The sequence below is a fragment of the Cervus elaphus genome, unplaced genomic scaffold (genome assembly GCF_910594005.1).
Source record: "Cervus elaphus unplaced genomic scaffold, mCerEla1.1, whole genome shotgun sequence".
Classification (NCBI taxonomy): Eukaryota; Metazoa; Chordata; class Mammalia; order Artiodactyla; family Cervidae; genus Cervus; species Cervus elaphus.
Genome location: NW_025316782.1, coordinates 1,576,521 through 1,584,775, shown reverse-complemented (window position 1 = coordinate 1,584,775; position 8,255 = coordinate 1,576,521).

Here is an 8,255-nt window from a genome sequence, read left to right as displayed (position 1 = left end):
GAGAGGCGTTCCAATTGCCCTGCCAAGCCTCGAGGAGAATCCCGAGTTTTCCCTCGCAACTAGGCAGGAGTCCTGACGTGGCTGAACAAACACGTGGGTGGAAGGGCCATCCCCGTCTTAACTCGAGAATATACCCCAGGTTCCCGCCGCAACTCGAGAAAAACCATGAGACTTCCCCCTCGATGCGAGATGAGGCCCGATTCCCCTGTCCTGCGTGTAGAGCAATTCCGTCTTGCACATCACACATGAAAGGAGCCTTGATTTCCTTGATGGCACTCCAGAGAAACCCCAAGAACACTGTTTCAAGGCTAGAGGGATCCTGAGGTCACTTTAGCAACACGAAAGAACTCTGTGGACCAAAAATCAACTCGAAAAGAGAGGTTAGTCCCTGGATTCGTCTCCAGAGGAATACCACCTTACCACAAGCACCTCAAGCGGAGGCTTCTCTCAGCTCTAGGTATGTGAGAGGGACCCTGAGTTTGCGGCCTCAAGTGGAATGGACACCGCGATGCCCTGACTCGAAATAAGGCCGGATATCCCTGCAGTGACTTCAATGCAGGCTCGTCTTGCATCTCCCAGGACGAAAGGATGTCTGAATCCCCTGTGGAAAGCACAGAGAAAGACTTAGTTCCCCACCTCATCGCGACCGATAGCCTCACATCCTTTGAAAACTCCAGAGGTACGCGGAGATCAGTGTCTCCAAAGGAGACGATGCCTGACTCCTCGTGAAACTTGATAGGAGTCCCAGGATTCCTGTGGCACTTGGAAAGGGACACTTGGTCTCCCGCCTCAGCTGGAGAGGCGTCCCAATTGCCCTGCCAAGCCTCGAGGAGAATCCAGAGTTGTCCCTCGCAACTAGGCAGGAGTCCTGACGTCGCTGAAGAAACACGTGGGTGGAAGGGCCATCCCCGTCGTAACTCGAGAATATACCCCAGGTTCCCGCCGCAACTCGAGAAAAACCATGAGACTTCCCCCTCCCCGCGAGATGAGGCCCGATTCCCCTGCACTGCGTGCAGAGCAATTCCGTGTTGCACATCACACATGAAAGGAGCCTTGATATCCTTGATGGCACTCCAGAGAAACCCCAAGAACACTGTTTCAAGGCTAGAGGGATCCTGAGGTCACTGTAGCAAACACGAAAGAGCTCCGTGGGCCAAAAATCAACTCGAGATGAGAGGTTAGTCCCTGGCTTCGACTCCAGAGGAATACCACCTTACCACAAGCACCTCAAGAGGAGGCTTCTCTCAGCTCTAGGTATGTGAGAGGGACCCTGAGTTTGCGGCCTCAAGTGGAATGGACACCGCGATGCCCTGAGTCGAAATAAGGCCGGATATCCCTGCAGTGACTTGAATGCAGGCTCGTCTTGCATCTCCCAAGAAGAAAGGATGTCTGAATCCCCTGTGGAGACCACAGAGAAACACCTAGTTCCCCACCTCATCGCGACCGGAGGCCTCACATCCTTTGAAAACTCCAGAGGTACGCGGAGATCAGTGCCTCCAAAGGAGACGATGCCTGACTCCTCGTGAAACTTGATAGGAGTCCCAGGATTCTTGTGGCACATGGAAAGGGACCCTTGGTCTCCCGCCTCAGCTGGAGAGGCGTTCCAATTGCCCTGCCAAGCCTCGAGGAGAATCCCGAGTTGTCCCTCGCAACTAGGCAGGAGTCCTGACGTGGCTGAACAAACACGTGGGTGGAAGGGCCATTCCCGTCGTAACTCGAGAATATACCCCAGGTTCCCGCCGCAACTCGAGAAAAACCATGAGACTTCCCCCTCGATGCGAGATGAGGCCCGATTCCCCTGTACTGCGTGCAGAGCAATTCCGTCTTGCACATCACACATGAAAGGAGCCTTGATTTCCTTGATGGCACTCCAGAGAAACCCCAAGAACACTGTTTCAAGGATAGAGGGATCCTGAGGTCACTGTAGCAACACGAAAGAACTCTGTGGACCAAAAATCAACTCGAGATGAGAGGTTAGTCCCTGGATTCGTCTCCAGAGGAATACCACCTTACCACAAGCACCTCAAGAGGAGGCTTCTCTCAGCTCTAGGTATGTGAGAGGGACCCTGAGTTTGCAGCCTCAAGTGGAATGGACACCGCGATGCCCTGACTCGAAATAAGGCCGGATATCCCTGCAGTGACTTCAATGCAGGCTCGTCTTGCATCTCCCAGGACGAAAGGATGTCTGAATCCCCTGTGGAAAGCACAGAGAAAGACTTAGTTAACCACCTCATCGCGACCGAGAGCCTCACATCCTTTGAAAACTCCAGAGGTACGCGGAGATCAGTGCCTCCAAAGGAGACGATGCCTGACTCCTCGTGAAACTTGATAGGAGTCCCAGGATTTCTGTGGCACTTGGAAAGGGACACTTGGTCTCCCGCCTCAGCTGGAGAGGCGTCCCAATTGCCCTGCCAAGCCTCGAGGAGAATCCAGAGTTGTCCCTCGCAACTAGGCAGGAGTCCTGACGTCGCTGAAGAAACACGTGGGTGGAAGGGCCATCCCCGTCGTAACTCGAGAATATACCCCAGGTTCCCGCCGCAACTCGAGAAAAACCATGAGACTTCCCCCTCGCCGCGAGATGAGGCCCGATTCCCCTGCACTGCGTGCAGAGCAATTCCGTGTTGCACATCACACATGAAAGGAGCCTTGATTTCCTTGATGGCACTCCAGAGAAACCCCAAGAACACTGTTTCAAGGCTAGAGGGATCCTGAGGTCACTGTAGCAAACACGAAAGAGCTCCGTGGGCCAAAAATCAACTCGAGATGAGAGGTTAGTCCCTGGCTTCGACTCCAGAGGAATACCACCTTACCACAAGCACCTCAAGAGGAGGCTTCTCTCAGCTCTAGGTATGTGAGAGGGACCCTGAGTTTGCGGCCTCAAGTGGAATGGACACCGCGATGCCCTGACGCGAAATAAGGCTGGATATCCCTGCAGTGACTTGAATGCAGGCTCGTCTTGCATCTCCCAAGATGAAAGGATGTCTGAATCCCCTGTGGAGACCACAGAGAAAGACCTAGTTCCCCACCTCATCGCGACCGGAGGCCTCACATCCTTTGAAAACTCCAGAGGTACGCGGAGATCAGTGCCTCCAAAGGAGACGATGTCTGACTCCTCGTGAAACTTGTTAGGAGTCCCAGGATTCTTGTGGCACGTGGAAAGGGAACCTTGGTCTCCCGCCTCAGCTGGAGAGGCGTTCCAATTGCCCTGCCAAGCCTCGAGGAGAATCCCGAGTTGTCCCTCGCAACTAGGCAGGAGTCCTGACGTGGCTGAACAAACACGTGGGTGGAAGGGCCATCCCCGTCGTAACTCGAGAATATACCCCAGGTTCCCGCCGCAACTCGAGAAAAACCATGAGACTTCCCCCTCGCCGCGAGATGAGGCCCGATTCCCCTGCACTGCGTGCAGAGCAATTCTGTGTTGCACATCACACATGAAAGGAGCCTTGATTTCCTTCATGGCACTCCAGAGAAACCCCAAGAACACTGTTTCAAGGCTAGAGGGATCCTGAGGTCACTGTAGCAACACGAAAGATCTCCGTAGACCAAAAATCAACTCGAGATGAGAGGTTAGTCCCTGGCTTCGACTCCAGAGGAATACCACCTTACCACAAGCACCTCAAGAGGAGGCTTCTCTCAGCACTAGGTATGTGAGAGGGACCCTGAGTTTGCGGCCTCAAGTGGAATGGACACCGCGATGCCCTGACTCGAAATAAGGCCGGATATCCCTGCAGTGACTGGAATGCAGGCTCGTCTTGCATCTCCCAAGAAGAAAGGATGTCTGAATCCCCTGTGGAGACCACAGAGAAAGACCTAGTTCCCCACCTCATCGCGACCGGAGGCCTCAAATCCTTTGAAAACTCCAGAGGTACGCGGAGATCAGTGCCTCCAAAGGAGACGATGCCTGACTCCTCGTGAAACTTGATAGGAGTCCCAGGATTCTTGTGGCACGTGGAAAGGGACCCTTGGTCTCCCGCCTCAGCTGGAGAGGCGTTCCAATTGCCCTGCCAAGCCTCGAGGAGAATCCCGAGTTTTCCCTCGCAACTAGGCAGGAGTCCTGACGTGGCTGAACAAACACGTGGGTGGAAGGGCCATCCCCGTCTTAACTCGAGAATATACCCCAGGTTCCCGCCGCAACTCGAGAAAAACCATGAGACTTCCCCCTCGATGCGAGATGAGGCCCGATTCCCCTGCACTGCGTGCAGAGCAATTCCGTGTTGCACATAACACATGAAAGGAGCCTTGATATCCTTGATGGCACTCCAGAGAAACCCCAAGAACACTGTTTCAAGGCTAGAGGGATCCTGAGGTCACTGTAGCAAACACGAAAGAGCTCCGTGGGCCAAAAATCAACTCGAGATGAGAGGTTAGTCCCTGGCTTCGACTCCAGAGGAATACCACCTTACCACAAGCACCTCAAGAGGAGGCTTCTCTCAGCTCTAGGTATGTGAGAGGGACCCTGAGTTTGCGGCCTCAAGTGGAATGGACACCGCGATGCCCTGAGTCGAAATAAGGCCGGATATCCCTGCAGTGACTTGAATGCAGGCTCGTCTTGCATCTCCCAAGAAGAAAGGATGTCTGAATCCCCTGTGGAGACCACAGAGAAACACCTAGTTCCCCACCTCATCGCGACCGGAGGCCTCACATCCTTTGAAAACTCCAGAGGTACGCGGAGATCAGTGCCTCCAAAGGAGACGATGCCTGACTCCTCGTGAAACTTGATAGGAGTCCCAGGATTCTTGTGGCACATGGAAAGGGACCCTTGGTCTCCCGCCTCAGCTGGAGAGGCGTTCCAATTGCCCTGCCAAGCCTCGAGGAGAATCCCGAGTTGTCCCTCGCAACTAGGCAGGAGTCCTGACGTGGCTGAACAAACACGTGGGTGGAAGGGCCATCCCCGTCGTAACTCGAGAATATACCCCAGGTTCCCGCCGCAACTCGAGAAAAACCATGAGACTTCCCCCTCGATGCGAGATGAGGCCCGATTCCCCTGTACTGCGTGCAGAGCAATTCCGTCTTGCACATCACACATGAAAGGAGCCTTGATTTCCTTGATGGCACTCCAGAGAAACCCCAAGAACACTGTTTCAAGGATAGAGGGATCCTGAGGTCACTGTAGCAACACGAAAGAACTCTGTGGACCAAAAATCAACTCGAGATGAGAGGTTAGTCCCTGGATTCGTCTCCAGAGGAATACACCTTACCACAAGCACCTCAAGAGGAGGCTTCTCTCAGCTCTAGGTATGTGAGAGGGACCCTGAGTTTGCAGCCTCAAGTGGAATGGACACCGCGATGCCCTGACTCGAAATAAGGCCGGATATCCCTGCAGTGACTTCAATGCAGGCTCGTCTTGCATCTCCCAGGACGAAAGGATGTCTGAATCCCCTGTGGAAAGCACAGAGAAAGACTTAGTTAACCACCTCATCGCGACCGAGAGCCTCACATCCTTTGAAAACTCCAGAGGTACGCGGAGATCAGTGCCTCCAAAGGAGACGATGCCTGACTCCTCGTGAAACTTGATAGGAGTCCCAGGATTTCTGTGGCACTTGGAAAGGGACACTTGGTCTCCCGCCTCAGCTGGAGAGGCGTCCCAATTGCCCTGCCAAGCCTCGAGGAGAATCCAGAGTTGTCCCTCGCAACTAGGCAGGAGTCCTGACGTCGCTGAAGAAACACGTGGGTGGAAGGGCCATCCCCGTCGTAACTCGAGAATATACCCCAGGTTCCCGCCGCAACTCGAGAAAAACCATGAGACTTCCCCCTCGCCGCGAGATGAGGCCCGATTCCCCTGCACTGCGTGCAGAGCAATTCCGTGTTGCACATCACACATGAAAGGAGCCTTGATTTCCTTGATGGCACTCCAGAGAAACCCCAAGAACACTGTTTCAAGGCTAGAGGGATCCTGAGGTCACTGTAGCAACACGAAAGAGCTCCGTGGGCCAAAAATCAACTCGAGATGAGAGGTTAGTCCCTGGCTTCGACTCCAGAGGAATACCACCTTACCACAAGCACCTCAAGAGGAGGCTTCTCTCAGCTCTAGGTATGTGAGAGGGACCCTGAGTTTGCGGCCTCAAGTGGAATGGACACCGCGATGCCCTGACGCGAAATAAGGCTGGATATCCCTGCAGTGACTTGAATGCAGGCTCGTCTTGCATCTCCCAAGATGAAAGGATGTCTGAATCCCCTGTGGAGACCACAGAGAAAGACCTAGTTCCCCACCTCATCGCGACCGGAGGCCTCACATCCTTTGAAAACTCCAGAGGTACGCGGAGATCAGTGCCTCCAAAGGAGACGATGTCTGACTCCTCGTGAAACTTGTTAGGAGTCCCAGGATTCTTGTGGCACGTGGAAAGGGAACCTTGGTCTCCCGCCTCAGCTGGAGAGGCGTTCCAATTGCCCTGCCAAGCCTCGAGGAGAATCCCGAGTTGTCCCTCGCAACTAGGCAGGAGTCCTGACGTGGCTGAACAAACACGTGGGTGGAAGGGCCATCCCCGTCGTAACTCGAGAATATACCCCAGGTTCCCGTCGCAACTCGAGAAAAACCATGAGACTTCCCCCTCGATGCGAGATGAGGCCCGATTCCCCTGTACTGCGTGCAGAGCAATTCCGTCTTGCACATCACACATGAAAGGAGCCTTGATTTCCTTGATGGCACTCCAGAGAAACCCCAAGAACACTGTTTCAAGGCTAGAGGGATCCTGAGGTCACTGTAGCAACACGAAAGAACTCTGTGGACCAAAAATCAACTCGAAAAGAGAGGTTAGTCCCTGGATTCGTCTCCAGAGGAATACCACCTTACCACAAGCACCTCAAGAGGAGGCTTCTCTCAGCTCTAGGTATGTGAGAGGGACCCTGAGTTTGCGGCCTCAAGTGGAATGGACACCGCGATGCCCTGACTCGAAATAAGGCCGGATATCCCTGCAGTGACTTCAATGCAGGCTCGTCTTGCATCTCCCAGGACGAAAGGATGTCTGAATCCCCTGTGGAAAGCACAGAGAAAGACTTAGTTCCCCACCTCATCGCGACCAATAGCCTCACATCCTTTGAAAACTCCAGAGGTACGCGGAGATCAGTGCCTCCAAAGGAGATGATGCCTGACTCCTCGTGAAACTTGATAGGAGTCCCAGGATTCCTGTGGCACTTGGAAAGGGACACTTGGTCTCCCGCCTCAGCTGGAGAGGCGTCCCAAATGCTCTGCCAAGCCTCGAGGAGAATCCAGAGTTGTCCCTCGCAACTAGGCAGGAGTCCTGACGTCGCTGAAGAAACACGTGGGTGGAAGGGCCATCCCCGTCGTAACTCGAGAATATACCCCAGGTTCCCGCCGCAACTCGAGAAAAACCATGAGACTTCCCCCTCGCCGCGAGATGAGGCCCGATTCCCCTGCACTGCGTGCAGAGCAATTCCGTGTTGCACATCACACATGAAAGGAGCCTTGATTTCCTTGATGGCACTCCAGAGAAACCCCAAGAACACTGTTTCAAGGCTAGAGGGATCCTGAGGTCACTGTAGCAACACGAAAGAGCTCCGTGGGCCAAAAATCAACTCGAGATGAGAGGTTAGTCCCTGGCTTCGACTCCAGAGGAATACCACCTTACCACAAGCACCTCAAGAGGAGGCTTCTCTCAGCTCTAGGTATGTGAGAGGGACCCTGAGTTTGCGGCCTCAGGTGGAATGGACACCGTGATGCCCTGACGCGAAATAAGGCTGGATATCCCTGCAGTGACTTGAATGCAGGCTCGTCTTGCATCTTCCAAGATGAAAGGATGTCTGAATCCACTGTGGAGACCACAGAGAAAGACCTAGTTCCCCACCTCATCGCGACCGGAGGCCTCACATCCTTTGAAAACTCCAGAGGTACGCGGAGATCAGTGCCTCCAAAGAAGACGATGCCTGACTCCTCGTGAAACTTGATAGGAGTCCCAGGATTCCTGTGGCACGTGGAAAGGGACCCTTGGTCTCCCGCCTCAGCTGGAGAGGCGTCCCAATTGCCTTGCCAAGCCTCGAGGAGAATCCCGAGTTGTGTCTCGCAACTAGGCAAGAGTCCTGACGTGGCTGAACAAACACGTGTGTGGAAGGGCCATCCCCGTCGTAACTCGAGAATATACCCCAGGTTCCCGCCGCAACTCGAGAAAAACCATGAGACTTCCCCCTCGCCGCGAGATGAGGCCCGATTCCTCTGCACTGCGTGCAGAGCAATTCTGTGTTGCACATCACACATGAAAGGAGCCTTGATTTCCTTGATGGCACTCCAGAGAAACCCCAAG